The following is a 22782-nucleotide window of genomic DNA, read 5'->3' on the forward strand; positions in this document are numbered from 1 at the left end:
TTTTTTTCAAAACACGTTTAGTGTGATGAGTCGATCGACCCACCATACATACGCTCATAAGATTTTTAATATAGTTAAGGTCAGTGTGAGCTTATTTATACATATTTGAATTTCAATTTTTGTGACAGTATAGAATTCTTAAGCATCCTGTGTATGTTTGTTAGCAAAATCCATTTTGTCAATTTTTTGCAAAATTGCGACGAGTATTGAAATTCAATCACTTATAACTCAGTAGTGTTGAATTTCGTCAAAAAGGTTTCTATTTATAAAATGTTTAGAAGCCTAAAGTTCATCAGAATAAAATATAAAAAATATATATTTTTGCTTAAAAACAAGCGATGTATCAGTTCGATCGTACCCCCATACTAGCCATTTTGAGACTTTCGGAAGAGTTAACGCTCTGAACTGCTTGGTTTCCAAGATTAAAATTTAAATTTTTAATATCGCATAGAACTAACGTGCAGCCCCTATACGTTATGTTTAAAAAAAATATATAAAATTTTTTTTCAAAATGGCGGCTAACGTAAAAATTCAACGTGTCATAACTTTGCTAAATGACATCCTACTGAAAAATGTCGTATGCAAAAAGTGTTTGGAATTTTAATTTGCATATAAAAGCAATTTTTAATTATTTTTTTTAATAAAAACCGAGTCTTACGACATATTGACCGAGACCTCGAACGAGCTTTTATGCGACTCTGCATATAGTTAACGCTCGTATGAGGCTTCTATTTAAGAAATCGACTTAAATTTTTTAAACAAAATAGAGCTTTCGACTATACTTACGATACTATAAAAAAAAATTAAAAATTAAAAAATAAAAGTATTTTTTTTTCAAAACACGTTTAGTGTGATGAGTCGATCGACCCACCATACATACGCTCATAAGATTTTTAATATAGTTAAGGTCAGTGTGAGCTTATTTATACATATTTGAATTTCAATTTTTGTGACAGTATAGAATTCTTAAGCAACCTGTGTATGTTTGTTAGCAAAATCCATTTTGTCAATTTTTTGCAAAATTGCGACAAGTATTGAAATTCAATCACTTATAACTCAGTAGTGTTAAATTTCGTCAAAAAGGTCTCTATACATGAAATGTTTAGAAGCCTAAAGTTCATCAGAATAAAATATAAAAAATATATATTTTTGCTTAAAAACAAGCGATGTATCAGTTCGATCGTACCCCCATACTAGCCATTTTGAGACTTTCGGAAGAGTTAACGCTCTTAACTGCTTGGTTTCGAAGATTAAAATTAAAATTTTTAATATCGCATAGAACTAACGTGCAGCCCCTATACGTTATGTTTAAAAAAAATATATAAATTTTTTTTTCAAAATGGCGGCTAACGTAAAAATTCAACGTGTCATAACTTTGCTAAATGACATCCTACTGAAAAATGTCGTATGCAAAAAGTGTTTGGAATTTTAATTTGCATATAAAAGCAATTTTTAATTATTTTTTTTTTAATAAAAACCGAGTCTTACGACATATTGACCGAGACCTCGAACGAGCTTTTATGCGACTCTGCATATAGTTAACGCTCGTATGAGGCTTCTATTTAAGAAATCGACTTAAATTTTTTTAACAAAATAGAGCTTTCGACTATACTTACGATACTATAAAAAAAAATTAAAAATTAAAAAATAAAAGTATTTTTTTTTCAAAACACGTTTAGTGTGATGAGTCGATCGACCCACCATACATACGCTCATAAGATTTTTAATATAGTTAAGGTCAGTGTGAGCTTATTTATACATATTTGAATTTTAATTTTTGTGACAGTATAGAATTCTTAAGCATCCTGTGTATGTTTGTTAGCAAAATCCATTTTGTCAATTTTTTGCAAAATTGCGACAAGTATTGAAATTCAATCACCTATAACTCAGTAGTGTTGAATTTCGTCAAAAAGGTCTCTATACATGAAATGTTTAGAAGCCTAAAGTTCATCAGAATAAAATATAAAAAATATATATTTTTGCTTAAAAACAAGCGATGTATCAGTTCGATCGTACCCCCATACTAGCCATTTTGAGACTTTCGGAAGAGTTAACGCTCTTAACTGCTTGGTTTCGAAGATTAAAATTTAAATTTTTAATATCGCATAGAACTAACGTGCAGCCCCTATACGTTATGTTTAAAAAAAATATATAAAATTTTTTTTCAAAATGGCGGCTAACGTAAAAATTCAACGTGTCATAACTTTGCTAAATGCCATCCTACTGAAAAATGTCGTATGCAAAAAGTGTTTGGAATTTTAATTTGCATATAAAAGCAATTTTTAATTTTTTTTTTTTTAATAAAAACCGAGTCTTACGACACATTGACCGAGACCTCGAACGAGCTTTTATGCGACTCCGCATGTAGTTAACGCTCGTATGAGGCTTCTATTTAAGAAATCGACTTGAATTTTGTAAACAAAATAGAGCTTTCGACTATACTTACGATACTATAAAAAAAAATTAAAAATTAAAAAATAAAAGTATTTTTTTTTCAAAACACGTTTAGTGTGATGAGTCGATCGACCCACCATACATACGCTCATAAGATTTTTAATATAGTTAAGGTCAGTGTGAGCTTATTTATACATATTTGAATTTCAATTTTTGTGACAGTATAGAATTCTTAAGCATCCTGTGTATGTTTGTTAGCAAAATCCATTTTGTCAATTTTTTGCAAAATTGCGACAAGTATTAAAATTCAATCACTTATAACTCAGTAGTGTTGAATTTCGTCAAAAAGGTCTCTATACATGAAATGTTTAGAAGCCTAAAGTTCATCAGAATAAAATATAAAAAATATATATTTTTGCTTAAAAACAAGCGATGTATCAGTTCGATCGTACCCGCATACTAGCCATTTTGAGACTTTCGGAAGAGTTAACGCTCTTAACTGCTTGGTTTCGAAGATTAAAATTTAAATTTTTAATATCGCATAGAACTAACGTGCAGCCCCTATACGTTATGTTTAAAAAAAAGATATAAATTTTTTTTAAAATGGCGGCTAACGTAAAAATTCAACGTGTCATAACTTTGCTAAATGACATCCTACTTAAAAATGTCGTATGCAAAAAGTGTTTGGAATTTTAATTTGCATATAAAAGATATTTTTAATTATTTTTTTTTTAATAAAAACCGAGTCTTACGACATATTGACCGAGACCTCGAACGAGCTTTTATGCGACTCTGCATATAGTTAACGCTCGTATGAGGCTTCTATTTAAGAAATCGACTTAAATTTTTTAAACAAAATAGAGCTTTCGACTATACTTACAATACTATAAAAAAAAATTAAAAATTAAAAAATAAAAGTATTTTTTTTTCAAAACACGTTTAGTGTGATGAGTCGATCGACCCACCATACATACGCTCATAAGATTTTTAATATAGTTAAGGTCAGTGTGAGCTTATTTATACATATTTGAATTTAAATTTTTGTGACAGTATAGAATTCTTAAGCATCCTGTGTATGTTTGTTAGCAAAATCCATTTTGTCAATTTTTTGCAAAATTGCGACAAGTATTGAAATTCATTCACTTATAACTCAGTAGTGTTAAATTTCGTCAAAAAGGTCTCTATACATGAAATGTTTAGAAGCCTAAAATTCATCAGAATAAAATATAAAAAATATATATTTTTGCTTAAAAACAAGCGATGTATCAGTTCGATCGTACCCTAATACTAGCCATTTTGAGACTTTCGGAAGAGTTAACGCTCTTAACTGCTTGGTTTCGAAGATTAAAATTTTAATTTTTAATATCGCATTGAACTAACGTGCAGCCCCTATACGTTATGTTTAAAAAAAATATATAAAATTTTTTTTCAAAATGGCGGCTAACGTAAAAATTCAACGTGTCATAACTTTGCTAAATGACATCCTACTGAAAAATGTCGTATGCAAAAAGTGTTTGGAATTTTAATTTGCATATAAAAGAAATTTTTAATTATTTTTTTTTTAATAAAAACCGAGTCTTACGACATATTGACCGAGACCTCGAACGAGCTTTTATGCGACTCTGCATATAGTTAACGCTCGTATAAGGCTTCTATTTAGGAAATCGACTTGAATTTTTTAAACAAAATAGAGCTTTTGACTATACTTACGATACTATAAAAAAAAATTAAAAATTAAAAAATAAAAGTATTTTTTTTTCAAAACACGTTTAGTGTGATGAGTCGATCGACCCACCATACATACGCTCATAAGATTTTTAATATAGTTAAGGTCAGTGTGAGCTTATTTATACATATTTGAATTTCAATTTTTGTAACAGTATAGAATTCTTAAGCATCCTGTGTATGTTTGTTAGCAAAATCCATTTTGTTAATTTTTTGCAAAATTGCGACAAGTATTGAAATTCAATCACTTATAACTCAGTAGTGTTGAATTTCGTCAAAAAGGTCTCTATACATGAAATGTTTAGAAGCCTAAAGTTCATCAGAATAAAATATAAAAAATATATATTTTTGCTTAAAAACAAGCGATGTATCAGTTCGATCGTACCCCCATACTAGCCATTTTGAGACTTTCGGAAGAGTTAACGCTCTTAACTGCTTGGTTTCGAAGATTAAAATTTAAATTTTTAATATCGCATAGAACTAACGTGCAGCCCCTATACGTTATGTTTAAAAAAAATATATAAAATTTTTTTTCAAAATGGCGGCTAACGTAAAAATTCAACGTGTCATAACTTTGCTAAATGACATCCTACTAAAAAATGTCGTATGCAAAAAGTGTTTGGAATTTTAATTTGCATGTAAAAACAATTTTTAATTATTTTTTTTTTAATAAAAACCGAGTCTTACGACATATTGACCGAGACCTCGAACGAGCTTTTATGCGACTCTGCATATAGTTAACGCTCGTATGAGGCTTCTATTTGAGAAATCGACTTGAATTTTTTAAACAAAATAGAGCTTTTGACTATACTTACGATACTATAAAAAAAAATTAAAAATTAAAAAATAAAAGTATTTTTTTTTCAAAACACGTTTAGTGTGATGAGTCGATCGACCCACCATACATACGCTCATAAGATTTTTAATATAGTTAAGGTCAGTGTGAGCTTATTTATACATATTTGAATTTCAATTTTTGTGACAGTATAGAATTCTTAAGCATCCTGTGTATGTTTGTTAGCAAAATCCATTTTGTCAATTTTTTGCAAAATTGCGACAAGTATTAAAATTCAATCACTTATAACTCAGTAGTGTTGAATTTCGTCAAAAAGGTCTCTATACATGAAATGTTTAGAAGCCTAAAGTTCATCAGAATAAAATATAAAAAATATATATTTTTGCTTAAAAACAAGCGATGTATCAGTTCGATCGTACCCGCATACTAGCCATTTTGAGACTTTCGGAAGAGTTAACGCTCTTAACTGCTTGGTTTCGAAGATTAAAATTTAAATTTTTAATATCGCATAGAACTAACGTGCAGCCCCTATACGTTATGTTTAAAAAAAAGATATAAATTTTTTTTAAAATGGCGGCTAACGTAAAAATTCAACGTGTCATAACTTTGCTAAATGACATCCTACTTAAAAATGTCGTATGCAAAAAGTGTTTGGAATTTTAATTTGCATATAAAAGATATTTTTAATTATTTTTTTTTTAATAAAAACCGAGTCTTACGACATATTGACCGAGACCTCGAACGAGCTTTTATGCGACTCTGCATATAGTTAACGCTCGTATGAGGCTTCTATTTAAGAAATCGACTTAAATTTTTTAAACAAAATAGAGCTTTCGACTATACTTACAATACTATAAAAAAAAATTAAAAATTAAAAAATAAAAGTATTTTTTTTTCAAAACACGTTTAGTGTGATGAGTCGATCGACCCACCATACATACGCTCATAAGATTTTTAATATAGTTAAGGTCAGTGTGAGCTTATTTATACATATTTGAATTTCAATTTTTGTGACAGTATAGAATTCTTAAGCATCCTGTGTATGTTTGTTAGCAAAATCCATTTTGTCAATTTTTTGCAAAATTGCGACAAGTATTGAAATTCAATCACTTATAACTCAGTAGTGTTGAATTTCGTCAAAAAGGTCTCTATACATGAAATGTTTAGAAGCCTAAAGTTCATCAGAATAAAATATAAAAAATATATATTTTTGCTTAAAAACAAGCGATGTATCAGTTCGATCGTACCCCCATACTAGCCATTTTGAGACTTTCGGAAGAGTTAACGCTCTTAACTGCTTGGTTTCGAAGATTAAAATTTAAATTTTTAATATCGCATAGAACTAACGTGCAGCCCCTATACGTTATGTTTAAAAAAAATATATAATTTTTTTTTTCAAAATGGCGGCTAACGTAAAAATTCAACGTGTCATAACTTTGCTAAATGACATCCTACTGAAAAATGTCGTATGCAAAAAGTGTTTGGAATTTTAATTTGCATATAAAAGCAATTTTTAATTATTTTTTTTAATAAAAACCGAGTCTTACGACATATTGACCGAGACCTCGAACGAGCTTTTATGCGACTCTGCATATAGTTAACGCTCGTATGAGGCTTCTATTTAAGAAATCGACTTGAATTTTTTAAACAAATTAAAGCTTTCGACTATACTTACGATACTATAAAAAAAAATTTAAAATTAAAAAATAAAAGTATTTTTTTTCAAAACACGTTTAGTGTGATGAGTCGATCGACCCACCATACATACGCTCATAAGATTTTTAATATAGTTAAGGTCAGTGTGAGCTTATTTATACATATTTAAATTTCAATTTTTGTGACAGTATAGAATTCTTAAGCATCCTGTGTATGTTTGTTAGCAAAATCCATTTTGTCAATTTTTTGCAAAATTGCGACAAGTATTGAAATTCAATCACTTATAACTCAGTAGTGTTGAATTTCGTCAAAAAGATCTCTATACATGAAATGTTTAGAAGCCTAAAGTTCATCAGAATAAAATATAAAAAATATATATTTTTGCTTAAAAACAAGCGATGTATCAGTTCGATCGTACCCCCATACTAGCCATTTTGAGACTTTCGGAAGAGTTAACGCTCTGAACTGCTTGGTTTCCAAGATTAAAATTTAAATTTTCAATATCGCATAGAACTAACGTGCAGCCCCTATACGTTATGTTTAAAAAAAATATATAAATTTTTTTTTCAAAATGGCGGCTAACGTAAAAATTCAACGTGTTATAACTTTGCTAAATGACATCCTACTGAAAAATGTCATATGCAAAAAGTGTTTGGAATTTTAATTTGCATATAAAAGCAATTTTTAATTATTTTTTTTTTAATAAAAACCGAGTCTTACGACATATTGACCGAGACCTCGAACGAGCTTTTATGCGATTCTGCATATAGTTAACGCTCGTATGAGGCTTCTATTTAAGAAATCGACTTAAATTTTTTAAACAAAATAGAGCTTTCGACTATACTTACGATACTATAAAAAAAAATTAAAAATTAAAAAATAAAAGTATTTTTTTTTCAAAACACGTTTAGTGTGATGAGTCGATCGACCCACCATACATACGCTCATAAGATTTTTAATATAGTTAAGGTCAGTGTGAGCTTATTTATACATATTTTAATTTCAATTTTTGTGACAGTATAGAATTCTTAAGCATCCTGTGTATGTTTGTTAGCAAAATCCATTTTGTTAATTTTTTGCAAAATTGCGACAAGTATTGAAATTCAATCACTTATAACTCAGTAGTGTTGAATTTCGTCAAAAAGGTCTCTATACATGAAATGTTTAGAAGCCTAAAGTTCATCAGAATAAAATATAAAAAATATATATTTTTGCTTAAAAACAAGCGATGTATCAGTTCGATCGTACCCCCATACTAGCCATTTTGAGACTTTCGGAAGAGTTAACGCTCTTAACTGCTTAGTTTCGAAGATTAAAATTAAAATTTTTAATTTCGCATAGAACTAACGTGCAGCCCCTATACGTTATGTTTAAAAAAAATATATAAATTTTTTTTTCAAAATAGCAGCTAACGTAAAAATTCAACGTGTCATAACTTTGCTAAATCAAATCCTACTGAAAAATGTCGTATGCAAAAAGTGTTTGGAATTTTATTTTGCATATAAAAGCAATTTTTAATTATTTTTTTTTTAATAAAAACCGAGTCTTACGACATATTGACCGAGACCTCGAACGAGCTTTTATGCGACTCTGCATATAGTTAACGCTCGTATGAGGCTTCTATTTAAGAAATCGACTTGAATTTTTTAAACAAAATAGAGCTTTCGACTATACTTACGATACTATAAAAAAAAATTAAAAATTAAAAAATAAAAGTATTTTTTTTCAAAACACGTTTAGTGTGATGAGTCGATCGACCCACCATACATACGCTCATAAGATTTTTAATATAGTTAAGGTCAGTGTGAGCTTATTTATACATATTTGAATTTTAATTTTTGTGACAGTATAGAATTCTTAAGCATCCTGTGTATGTTTGTTAGCAAAATCCATTTTGTCAATTTTTTGCAAAATTGCGACAAGTATTGAAATTCAATCACTTATAACTCAGTAGTGTTGAATTTCGTCAAAAAGGTCTCTATACATGAAATGTTTAGAAGCCTAAAGTTCATCAGAATAAAATATAAAAAATATATATTTTTGCTTAAAAACAAGCGATGTATCAGTTCGATCGTACCCCCATACTAGCCATTTTGAGACTTTCGGAAGAGTTAACGCTCTTAACTGCTTGGTTTCTTAAATTAAAATTTAAATTTTTAATATCGCATAGAACTAACGTGCAGCCCCTATACGTTATGTTTAAAAAAAATATATAAAATTTTTTTTCAAAATGGCGGCTAACGTAAAAATTCAACGTGTCATAACTTTGCTAAATGACATCCTACTAAAATATGTCGTATGCAAAAAGTGTTAGGAATTTTAATTTGCATATAAAAGCAATTTTTAATTATTTTTTTTTTAATAAAAACCGAGTCTTACGACATATTGACCGAGACCTCGAACGAGCTTTTATGCGACTCTGCATATAGTTAACGCTCGTATGAGGCTTCTATTTAAGAAATCGACTTAAATTTTTTAAACAAAATAGAGCTTTCGACTATACTTACGATACTATAAAAAAAAATTAAAAATTAAAAAATAAAAGTATTTTTTTTCAAAACACGTTTAGTGTGATGAGTCGATCGACCCACCATACATACGCTCATAAGATTTTTAATATAGTTAAGGTCAGTGTGAGCTTATTTATACATATTTGAATTTTAATTTTTGTGACAGTATAGAATTCTTAAGCATCCTGTGTATGTTTGTTAGCAAAATCCATTTTGTCAATTTTTTGCAAAATTGCGACAAGTATTGAAATTCAATCACTTATAACTCAGTAGTGTTGAATTTCGTCAAAAAGGTCTCTATACATGAAATGTTTAGAAGCCTAAAGTTCATCAGAATAAAATATAAAAAATATATATTTTTGCTTAAAAACAAGCGATGTATCAGTTCGATCGTACCCCCATACTAGCCATTTTGAGACTTTCGGAAGAGTTAACGCTCTTAACTGCTTGGTTTCGAAGATTAAAATTTAAATTTTTAATATCGCATAGAACTAACGTGCAGCCCCTATACGTTATGTTTAAAAAAAATATATAAAATTTTTTTTCAAAATGGCGGCTAACGTAAAAATTCAACGTGTCATAACTTTGCTAAATGACATCCTACTGAAAAATGTCGTATGCAAAAAGTGTTTGGAATTTTAATTTGCATATAAAAGCAATTTTTAATTATTTTTTTTAATAAAAACCGAGTCTTACGACATATTGACCGAGACCTCGAACGAGCTTTTATGCGACTCTGCATATAGTTAACGCTCGTATGAGGCTTCTATTTAAGAAATCGACTTGAATTTTTTAAACAAATTAAAGCTTTCGACTATACTTACGATACTATAAAAAAAAATTTAAAATTAAAAAATAAAAGTATTTTTTTTCAAAACACGTTTAGTGTGATGAGTCGATCGACCCACCATACATACGCTCATAAGATTTTTAATATAGTTAAGGTCAGTGTGAGCTTATTTATACATATTTAAATTTCAATTTTTGTGACAGTATAGAATTCTTAAGCATCCTGTGTATGTTTGTTAGCAAAATCCATTTTGTCAATTTTTTGCAAAATTGCGACAAGTATTGAAATTCAATCACTTATAACTCAGTAGTGTTGAATTTCGTCAAAAAGATCTCTATACATGAAATGTTTAGAAGCCTAAAGTTCATCAGAATAAAATATAAAAAATATATATTTTTGCTTAAAAACAAGCGATGTATCAGTTCGATCGTACCCCCATACTAGCCATTTTGAGACTTTCGGAAGAGTTAACGCTCTGAACTGCTTGGTTTCCAAGATTAAAATTTAAATTTTCAATATCGCATAGAACTAACGTGCAGCCCCTATACGTTATGTTTAAAAAAAATATATAAATTTTTTTTTCAAAATGGCGGCTAACGTAAAAATTCAACGTGTTATAACTTTGCTAAATGACATCCTACTGAAAAATGTCATATGCAAAAAGTGTTTGGAATTTTAATTTGCATATAAAAGCAATTTTTAATTATTTTTTTTTTAATAAAAACCGAGTCTTACGACATATTGACCGAGACCTCGAACGAGCTTTTATGCGATTCTGCATATAGTTAACGCTCGTATGAGGCTTCTATTTAAGAAATCGACTTAAATTTTTTAAACAAAATAGAGCTTTCGACTATACTTACGATACTATAAAAAAAAATTAAAAATTAAAAAATAAAAGTATTTTTTTTTCAAAACACGTTTAGTGTGATGAGTCGATCGACCCACCATACATACGCTCATAAGATTTTTAATATAGTTAAGGTCAGTGTGAGCTTATTTATACATATTTTAATTTCAATTTTTGTGACAGTATAGAATTCTTAAGCATCCTGTGTATGTTTGTTAGCAAAATCCATTTTGTTAATTTTTTGCAAAATTGCGACAAGTATTGAAATTCAATCACTTATAACTCAGTAGTGTTGAATTTCGTCAAAAAGGTCTCTATACATGAAATGTTTAGAAGCCTAAAGTTCATCAGAATAAAATATAAAAAATATATATTTTTGCTTAAAAACAAGCGATGTATCAGTTCGATCGTACCCCCATACTAGCCATTTTGAGACTTTCGGAAGAGTTAACGCTCTTAACTGCTTAGTTTCGAAGATTAAAATTAAAATTTTTAATTTCGCATAGAACTAACGTGCAGCCCCTATACGTTATGTTTAAAAAAAATATATAAATTTTTTTTTCAAAATAGCAGCTAACGTAAAAATTCAACGTGTCATAACTTTGCTAAATCAAATCCTACTGAAAAATGTCGTATGCAAAAAGTGTTTGGAATTTTATTTTGCATATAAAAGCAATTTTTAATTATTTTTTTTTTAATAAAAACCGAGTCTTACGACATATTGACCGAGACCTCGAACGAGCTTTTATGCGACTCTGCATATAGTTAACGCTCGTATGAGGCTTCTATTTAAGAAATCGACTTGAATTTTTTAAACAAAATAGAGCTTTCGACTATACTTACGATACTATAAAAAAAAATTAAAAATTAAAAAATAAAAGTATTTTTTTTCAAAACACGTTTAGTGTGATGAGTCGATCGACCCACCATACATACGCTCATAAGATTTTTAATATAGTTAAGGTCAGTGTGAGCTTATTTATACATATTTGAATTTTAATTTTTGTGACAGTATAGAATTCTTAAGCATCCTGTGTATGTTTGTTAGCAAAATCCATTTTGTCAATTTTTTGCAAAATTGCGACAAGTATTGAAATTCAATCACTTATAACTCAGTAGTGTTGAATTTCGTCAAAAAGGTCTCTATACATGAAATGTTTAGAAGCCTAAAGTTCATCAGAATAAAATATAAAAAATATATATTTTTGCTTAAAAACAAGCGATGTATCAGTTCGATCGTACCCCCATACTAGCCATTTTGAGACTTTCGGAAGAGTTAACGCTCTTAACTGCTTGGTTTCTTAAATTAAAATTTAAATTTTTAATATCGCATAGAACTAACGTGCAGCCCCTATACGTTATGTTTAAAAAAAATATATAAAATTTTTTTTCAAAATGGCGGCTAACGTAAAAATTCAACGTGTCATAACTTTGCTAAATGACATCCTACTAAAATATGTCGTATGCAAAAAGTGTTAGGAATTTTAATTTGCATATAAAAGCAATTTTTAATTATTTTTTTTTTAATAAAAACCGAGTCTTACGACATATTGACCGAGACCTCGAACGAGCTTTTATGCGACTCTGCATATAGTTAACGCTCGTATGAGGCTTCTATTTAAGAAATCGACTTAAATTTTTTAAACAAAATAGAGCTTTCGACTATACTTACGATACTATAAAAAAAAATTAAAAATTAAAAAATAAAAGTATTTTTTTTCAAAACACGTTTAGTGTGATGAGTCGATCGACCCACCATACATACGCTCATAAGATTTTTAATATAGTTAAGGTCAGTGTGAGCTTATTTATACATATTTGAATTTTAATTTTTGTGACAGTATAGAATTCTTAAGCATCCTGTGTATGTTTGTTAGCAAAATCCATTTTGTCAATTTTTTGCAAAATTGCGACAAGTATTGAAATTCAATCACTTATAACTCAGTAGTGTTGAATTTCGTCAAAAAGGTCTCTATACATGAAATGTTTAGAAGCCTAAAGTTCATCAGAATAAAATATAAAAAATATATATTTTTGCTTAAAAACAAGCGATGTATCAGTTCGATCGTACCCCCATACTAGCCATTTTGAGACTTTCGGAAGAGTTAACGCTCTTAACTGCTTGGTTTCGAAGATTAAAATTTAAATTTTTAATATCGCATAGAACTAACGTGCAGCCCCTATACGTTATGTTTAAAAAAAATATATAAATTTTTTTTTCAAAATGGCGGCTAACGTAAAAATTCAACGTGTCATAACTTTGCTAAATGACATCCTACTGAAAAATGTCGTAGGCAAAAAGTGTTTGGAATTTTAATTTGCATATAAAAAAAATTTTTAATTATTTTTTTTTTAATAAAAACCGAGTCTTACGACATATTGACCGAGACCTCGAACGAGCTTTTATGCGACTCTGCATATAGTTAACGCTCGTATGAGGCTTCTATTTAGGAAATCGACTTTAATTTTTTAAACAAATTAGAGCTTTCGACTATACTTACGATACTATAAAAAAAAATTTAAAATTAAAAATTTTTTTTATTTTTTTTAAAACACGTTTAGTGTGATGAGTCGATCGACCCACCATACATACGCTCATAAGATTTTTAATATAGTTAAGGTCAGTGTGAGCTTATTTATACATATTTGAATTTCAATTTTTGTGACAGTATAGAATTCTTAAGCATCCTGTGTATGTTTGTTAGCAAAATCCATTTTGTCAATTTTTTGCAAAATTGCGACAAGTATTGAAATTCAATCACTTATAACTCAGTAGTGTTGAATTTTGTCAAAAAGGTCTCTATACATGAAATGTTTAGAAGCCTAAAGTTCATCAGAATAAAATATAAAAAATATATATTTTTGCTTAAAAACAAGCGATGTATCAGTTCGATCGTACCCCCATACTAGCCATTTTGAGACTTTCGGAAGAGTTAACGCTCTTAACTGCTTGGTTTCGAAGATTAAAATTTAAATTTTTAATATCGCATAGAACTAACGTGCAGCCCCTATACGTTATGTTTAAAAAAAATATATAAAATTTTTTTTCAAAATGGCGGCTAACGTAAAAATTTAACGTGTCATAACTTTGCTAAATGACATCCTACTGAAAAATGTCGTATGCAAAAAGTGTTTGGAATTTTAATTTGCATATAAAAAAATTTTTTAATTATTTTTTTTTTAATAAAAACCGAGTCTTACGACATATTGACCGAGACCTCGAACGAGCTTTTATGCGACTCTGCATATAGTTAACGCTCGTATGAGGCTTCTATTTGGGAAATCGACTTTAATTTTTTAAACAAATTAGAGCTTTCGACTATACTTACGATACTATAAAAAAAAATTTAAAATTAAAAATTTTTTTTATTTTTTTTAAAACACGTTTAGTGTGATGAGTCGATCGACCCACCATACATACGCTCATAAGATTTTTAATATAGTTAAGGTCAGTGTGAGCTTATTTATACATATTTGAATTTCAATTTTTGTGACAGTATAGAATTCTTAAGCATCCTGTGTATGTTTGTTAGCAAAATCCATTTTGTCAATTTTTTGCAAAATTGCGACAAGTATAGAAATTCAATCACTTATAACTCAGTAGTGTTGAATTTTGTCAAAAAGGTCTCTATACATGAAATGTTTAGAAGCCTAAAGTTCATCAGAATAAAATATAAAAAATATATATTTTTGCTTAAAAACAAGCGATGTATCAGTTCGATCGTACCCCCATACTAGCCATTTTGAGACTTTCGGAAGAGTTAACGCTCTTAACTGCTTGGTTTCGAAGATTAAAATTTAAATTTTTAATATCGAATAGAACTAACGTGCAGCCCCTATACGTTATGTTTAAAAAAAATATATAAATTTTTTTTTCAAAATGGCGGCTAACGTAAAAATTCAACGTGTCATAACTTTGCTAAATGACATCCAACTAAAATATGTCGTATGCAAAAAGTGTTTGGAATTTTAATTTGCATATAAAAGCAATTTTTAATTATTTTTTTTTTAATAAAAACCGAGTCTTACGACATATTGACCGAGACCTCGAACGAGCTTTTATGCGACTCTGCATATAGTTAACGCTCGTATGAGGCTTCTATTTAAGAAATCGACTTAAATTTTTTAAACAAAATAGAACTTTCGACTATACTTACGATACTATAAAAAAAAATTAAAAATTAAAAAATAAAAGTATTTTTTTTTCAAAACACGTTTAGTGTGATGAGTCGATCGACCCACCATACATACGCTCATAAGATTTTTAATATAGTTAAGGTCAGTGTGAGCTTATTTATACATATTTGAATTTCAATTTTTGTGACAGTATAGAATTCTTAAGCATCCTGTGTATGTTTGTTAGCAAAATCCATTTTGTCAATTTTTTGCAAAATTGCGACAAGTATTGAAATTCAATCACTTATAACTCAGTAGTGTTGAATTTCGTCAAAAAGGTCTCTATACATGAAATGTTTAGAAGCCTAAAGTTCATCAGAATAAAATATAAAAAATATATATTTTTGCTTAAAAACAAGCGATGTATCAGTTCGATCGTACCCCCATACTAGCCATTTTGAGACTTTCGGAAGAGTTAACGCTCTGAACTGCTTGGTTTCCAAGATTAAAATTTAAATTTTTAATATCGCATAGAACTAACGTGCAGCCCCTATACGTTATGTTTAAAAAAAATATATAAAATTTTTTTTCAAAATGGCGGCTAACGTAAAAATTCAACGTGTCATAACTTTGCTAAATGACATCCTACTGAAAAATGTCGTATGCAAAAAGTGTTTGGAATTTTAATTTGCATATAAAAAAAATTTTTAATTATTTTTTTTTTAATAAAAACCGAGTCTTACGACATATTGACCGAGACCTCGAACGAGCTTTTATGCGACTCTGCATATAGTTAACGCTCGTATGAGGCTTCTATTTAAGAAATCGACTTGAATTTTTTAAACAAATTAAAGCTTTCGACTATACTTACGATACTATAAAAAAAAATTTAAAATTAAAAAATAAAAGTATTTTTTTTCAAAACACGTTTAGTGTGATGAGTCGATCGACCCACCATACATACGCTCATAAGATTTTTAATATAGTTAAGGTCAGTGTGAGCTTATTTATACATATTTGAATTTCAATTTTTGTGACAGTATAGAATTCTTAAGCATCCTGTGTATGTTTGTTAGCAAAATCCATTTTGTCAATTTTTTGCAAAATTGCGACAAGTATTGAAATTCAATCACTTATAACTCAGTAGTGTTGAATTTCGTCAAAAAGATCTCTATACATGAAATGTTTAGAAGCCTAAAGTTCATCAGAATAAAATATAAAAAATATATATTTTTGCTTAAAAACAAGCGATGTATCAGTTCGATCGTACCCCCATACTAGCCATTTTGAGACTTTCGGAAGAGTTAACGCTCTGAACTGCTTGGTTTCCAAGATTAAAATTTAAATTTTTAATATCGCATAGAACTAACGTGCAGCCCCTATACGTTATGTTTAAAAAAAATATATAAAATTTTTTTTCAAAATGGCGGCTAACGTAAAAATTCAACGTGTCATAACTTTGCTAAATGACATCCTACTGAAAAATGTCGTATGCAAAAAGTGTTTGGAATTTTAATTTGCATATAAAAGCAATTTTTAATTTTTTTTTTTTTAATAAAAACCGAGTCTTACGACACATTGACCGAGACCTCGAACGAGCTTTTATGCGACTCCGCATGTAGTTAACGCTCGTATGAGGCTTCTATTTAAGAAATCGACTTGAATTTTTTAAACAAAATAGAGCTTTCGACTATACTTACGATACTATAAAAAAAAATTAAAAATTAAAAAATAAAAGTATTTTTTTTTCAAAACACGTTTAGTGTGATGAGTCGATCGACCCACCATACATACGCTCATAAGATTTTTAATATAGTTAAGGTCAGTGTGAGCTTATTTATACATATTTGAATTTCAATTTTTGTGACAGTATAGAATTCTTAAGCATCCTGTGTATGTTTGTTAGCAAAATCCATTTTGTCAATTTTTTGCAAAATTGCGACAAGTATTGAAATTCAATCACTTATAACTCAGTAGTGTTGAATTTCGTCAAAAAGGTCTCTATACATGAAATGTTTAGAAGCCTAAAGTTCATCAGAATAAAATATAAAAAATATATATTTTTGCTTAAAAACAAGCGATGTATCAGTTCGATCGTACCCGCATACTAGCCATTTTGAGACTTTCGGAAGAGTTAACGCTCTTAACTGCTTGGTTTCGAAGATTAAAATTTAAATTTTTAATATCGCATAGAACTAACGTGCAGCCCCTATACGTTATGTTTAAAAAAAAGATATAAATTTTTTTTAAAATGGCGGCTAACGTAAAAATTCAACGTGTCATAACTTTGCTAAATGACATCCTACTTAAAAATGTCGTATGCAAAAAGTGTTTGGAATTTTAATTTGCATATAAAAGCAATTTTTAATTATTTTTTTTTTAATAAAAACCGAGTCTTACGACATATTGACCGAGACCTCGAACGAGCTTTTATGCGACTCTGCATATAGTTAACGCTCGTATGAGGCTTCTATTTAAGAAATCGACTTAAATTTTTTAAACAAAATAGAGCTTTCGACTATACTTACAATACTATAAAAAAAAATTAAAAATTAAAAAATAAAAGTATTTTTTTTTCAAAACACGTTTAGTGTGATGAGTCGATCGACCCACCATACATACGCTCATAAGATTTTTAATATAGTTAAGGTCAGTGTGAGCTTATTTATACATATTTGAATTTAAATTTTTGTGACAGTATAGAATTCTTAAGCATCCTGTGTATGTTTGTTAGCAAAATCCATTTTGTCAATTTTTTGCAAAATTGCGACAAGTATTGAAATTCATTCACTTATAACTCAGTAGTGTTAAATTTCGTCAAAAAGGTCTCTATACATGAAATGTTTAGAAGCCTAAAATTCATCAGAATAAAATATAAAAAATATATATTTTTGCTTAAAAACAAGCGATGTATCAGTTCGATCGTACCCTAATACTAGCCATTTTGAGACTTTCGGAAGAGTTAACGCTCTTAACTGCTTGGTTTCGAAGATTAAAATTTTAATTTTCAATATCGCATTGAACTAACGTGCAGCCCCTATACGTTATGTTTAAAAAAAATATATAAAATTTTTTTTCAAAATGGCGGCTAACGTAAAAATTCAACGTGTCATAACTTTGCTAAATGACATCCTACTGAAAAATGTCGTATGCAAAAAGTGTTTGGAATTTTAATTTGCATATAAAAGCAATTTTTTATTATTTTTTTTTTAATAAAAACCGAGTCTTACGACATATTGACCGAGACCTCGAACGAGCTTTTATGCGACTCTGCATATAGTTAACGCTCGTATAAGGCTTCTATTTAAGAAATCGACTTGAATTTTTTAAACAAAATAGAGCTTTTGACTATACTTACGATACTATAAAAAAAAATTAAAAATTAAAAAATAAAAGTATTTTTTTTTCAAAACACGTTTAGTGTGATGAGTCGATCGACCCACCATACATACGCTCATAAGATTTTTAATATAGTTAAGGTCAGTGTGAGCTTATTTATACATATTTGAATTTCAATTTTTGTGACAGTATAGAATTCTTAAGCATCCTGTGTATGTTTGTTAGCAAAATCCATTTTGTTAATTTTTTGCAAAATTGCGACAAGTATTGAAATTCAATCACTTATAACTCAGTAGTGTTGAATTTCGTCAAAAAGGTCTCTATACATGAAATGTTTAGAAGCCTAAAATTCATCAGAATAAAATATAAAAAATATATATTTTTGCTTAAAAACAAGCGATGTATCAGTTCGATCGTACCCCCATACTAGCCATTTTGAGACTTTCGGAAGAGTTAACGCTCTTAACTGCTTGGTTTCGAAGATTAAAATTTAAATTTTTAATATCGCATAGAACTAACGTGCAGCCCCTATACGTTATGTTTAAAAAAAATATATAAAATTTTTTTTCAAAATGGCGGCTAACGTAAAAATTCAACGTGTCATAACTTTGCTAAATGACATCCTACTAAAAAATGTCGTATGCAAAAAGTGTTTGGAATTTTAATTTGCATGTAAAAACAATTTTTAATTATTTTTTTTTTAATAAAAACCGAGTCTTACGACATATTGACCGAGACCTCGAACGAGCTTTTATGCGACTCTGCATATAGTTAACGCTCGTATGAGGCTTCTATTTGAGAAATCGACTTGAATTTTTTAAACAAAATAGAGCTTTTGACTATACTTACGATACTATAAAAAAAAAATTAAAAATTAAAAAATAAAAGTATTTTTTTTTCAAAACACGTTTAGTGTGATGAGTCGATCGACCCACCATACATACGCTCATAAGATTTTTAATATAGTTAAGGTCAGTGTGAGCTTATTTATACATATTTGAATTTTAATTTTTGTGACAGTATAGAATTCTTAAGCAACCTGTGTATGTTTGTTAGCAAAATCCATTTTGTTAATTTTTTGCAAAATTGCGACAAGTATTGAAATTCAATCACTTATAACTCAGTAGTGTTGAATTTCGTCAAAAAGGTCTCTATACATGAAATGTTTAGAAGCCTAAAGTTCATCAGAATAAAATATAAAAAATATATATTTTTGCTTAAAAACAAGCGATGTATCAGTTCGATCGTACCCCCATACTAGCCATTTTGAGACTTTCGGAAGAGTTAACGCTCTTAACTGCTTGGTTTCGAAGATTAAAATTTAAATTTTTAATATCGCATAGAACTAACGTGCAGCCCCTATACGTTATGTTTAAAAAAAATATATAAATTTTTTTTTCAAAATGGCGGCTAACGTAAAAATTCAACGTGTCATAACTTTGCTAAATGACATCCTACTGAAAAATGTCGTATGCAAAAAGTGTTTGGAATTTTAATTTGCATATAAAAGCAATTTTTAATTATTTTTTTTTTAATAAAAACCGAGTCTTACGACATATTGACCGAGACCTCGAACGAGCTTTTATGCGACTCTGCATATAGTTAACGCTCGTATGAGGCTTCTATTTAAGAAATCGACTTAAATTTTTTTAACAAAATAGAGCTTTCGACTATACTTACGATACTATAAAAAAAAATTAAAAATTAAAAAATAAAAGTATTTTTTTTTCAAAACACGTTTAGTGTGATGAGTCGATCGACCCACCATACATACGCTCATAAGATTTTTAATATAGTTAAGGTCAGTGTGAGCTTATTTATACATATTTGAATTTTAATTTTTGTGACAGTATAGAATTCTTAAGCATCCTGTGTATGTTTGTTAACAAAATCCATTTTGTCAATTTTTTGCAAAATTGCGACAAGTATTGAAATTCAATCACTTATAACTCAGTAGTGTTGAATTTCGTCAAAAAGGTCTCTATACATGAAATGTTTAGAAGCCTAAAGTTCATCAGAATAAAATATAAAAAATATATATTTTTGCTTAAAAACAAGCGATGTATCAGTTCGATCGTACCCCCATACTAGCCATTTTGAGACTTTCGGAAGAGTTAACGCTCTTAACTGCTTGGTTTCGAAGATTAAAATTAAAATTTTTAATATCGCATAGAACTAACGTGCAGCCCCTATACGTTATGTTTAAAAAAAATATATAAAATTTTTTTTCAAAATGGCGGCTAACGTAAAAATTCAACGTGTCATAACTTTGCTAAATGACATCCTACTAAAAAATGTCGTATGCAAAAAGTGTTTGGAATTTTAATTTGCATATAAAAGCAATTTTTAATTTTTTTTTTTTTAATAAAAACCGAGTCTTACGACACATTGACCGAGACCTCGAACGAGCTTTTATGCGACTCCGCATGTAGTTAACGCTCGTATGAGGCTTCTATTTAAGAAATCGACTTGAATTTTTTAAACAAAATAGAGCTTTCGACTATACTTACGATACTATAAAAAAAAATTAAAAATTAAAAAATAAAAGTATTTTTTTTTCAAAACACGTTTAGTGTGATGAGTCGATCGACCCACCATACATACGCTCATAAGATTTTTAATATAGTTAAGGTCAGTGTGAGCTTATTTATACATATTTGAATTTCAATTTTTGTGACAGTATAGAATTCTTAAGCATCCTGTGTATGTTTGTTAGCAAAATCCATTTTGTCAATTTTTTGCAAAATTGCGACAAGTATTGAAATTCAATCACTTATAACTCAGTAGTGTTGAATTTCGTCAAAAAGGTCTCTATACATGAAATGTTTAGAAGCCTAAAGTTCATCAGAATAAAATATAAAAAATATATATTTTTGCTTAAAAACAAGCGATGTATCAGTTCGATCGTACCCGCATACTAGCCATTTTGAGACTTTCGGAAGAGTTAACGCTCTTAACTGCTTGGTTTCGAAGATTAAAATTTAAATTTTTAATATCGCATAGAACTAACGTGCAGCCCCTATACGTTATGTTTAAAAAAAAGATATAAATTTTTTTTAAAATGGCGGCTAACGTAAAAATTCAACGTGTCATAACTTTGCTAAATGACATCCTACTTAAAAATGTCGTATGCAAAAAGTGTTTGGAATTTTAATTTGCATTTAAAAGCAATTTTTAATTATTTTTTTTTAATAAAAACCGAGTCTTACGACATATTGACCGAGACCTCGAACGAGCTTTTATGCGACTCTGCATATAGTTAACGCTCGTATGAGGCTTCTATTTAAGAAATCGACTTAAAATTTTTAAACAAAATAGAGCTTTCGACTATACTTACAATACTATAAAAAAAAATTAAAAATTAAAAAATAAAAGTATTTTTTTTTCAAAACACGTTTAGTGTGATGAGTCGATCGACCCACCATACATACGCTCATAAGATTTTTAATATAGTTAAGGTCAGTGTGAGCTTATTTATACATATTTGAATTTAAATTTTTGTGACAGTATAGAATTCTTAAGCATCCTGTGTATGTTTGTTAGCAAAATCCATTTTGTCAATTTTTTGCAAAATTGCGACGAGTATTGAAATTCAATCACTTATAACTCAGTAGTGTTGAATTTCGTCAAAAAGGTTTCTATTTATAAAATGTTTAGAAGCCTAAAGTTCATCAGAATAAAATATAAAAAATATATATTTTTGCTTAAAAACAAGCGATGTATCAGTTCGATCGTACCCCCATACTAGCCATTTTGAGACTTTCGGAAGAGTTAACGCTCTTAACTGCTTGGTTTCGAAGATTAAAATTTTAATTTTTAATATCGCATTGAACTAACGTGCAGCCCCTATACGTTATGTTTAAAAAAAATATATAAAATTTTTTTTCAAAATGGCGGCTAACGTAAAAATTCAACGTGTCATAACTTTGCTAAATGACATCCTACTGAAAAATGTCGTATGCAAAAAGTGTTTGGAATTTTAATTTACATATAAAAGCAATTTTTTATTATTTTTTTTTTAATAAAAACCGAGTCTTACGACATATTGACCGAGACCTCGAACGAGCTTTTATGCGACTCTGCATATAGTTAACGCTCGTATAAGGCTTCTATTTAAGAAATCGACTTGAATTTTTTAAACAAAATAGAGCTTTTGACTATACTTACGATACTATAAAAAAAAATTAAAAATTAAAAAATAAAAGTATTTTTTTTTCAAAACACGTTTAGTGTGATGAGTCGATCGACCCACCATACATACGCTCATAAGATTTTTAATATAGTTAAGGTCAGTGTGAGCTTATTTATACATATTTGAATTTCAATTTTTGTGACAGTATAGAATTCTTAAGCATCCTGTGTATGTTTGTTAGCAAAATCCATTTTGTTAATTTTTTGCAAAATTGCGACAAGTATTGAAATTCAATCACTTATAACTCAGTAGTGTTGAATTTCGTCAAAAAGGTCTCTATACATGAAATGTTTAGAAGCCTAAAGTTCATCAGAATAAAATATAAAAAATATATATTTTTGCTTAAAAACAAGCGATGTATCAGTTCGATCGTACCCGCATACTAGCCATTTTGAGACTTTCGGAAGAGTTAAC

This window comes from Plectrocnemia conspersa, unplaced genomic scaffold, assembly GCF_051122295.1.
Source record: "Plectrocnemia conspersa isolate PC_06_02 unplaced genomic scaffold, ASM5112229v1 ptg000005l, whole genome shotgun sequence".
NCBI lineage: Eukaryota > Metazoa > Arthropoda > Insecta > Trichoptera > Polycentropodidae > Plectrocnemia > Plectrocnemia conspersa.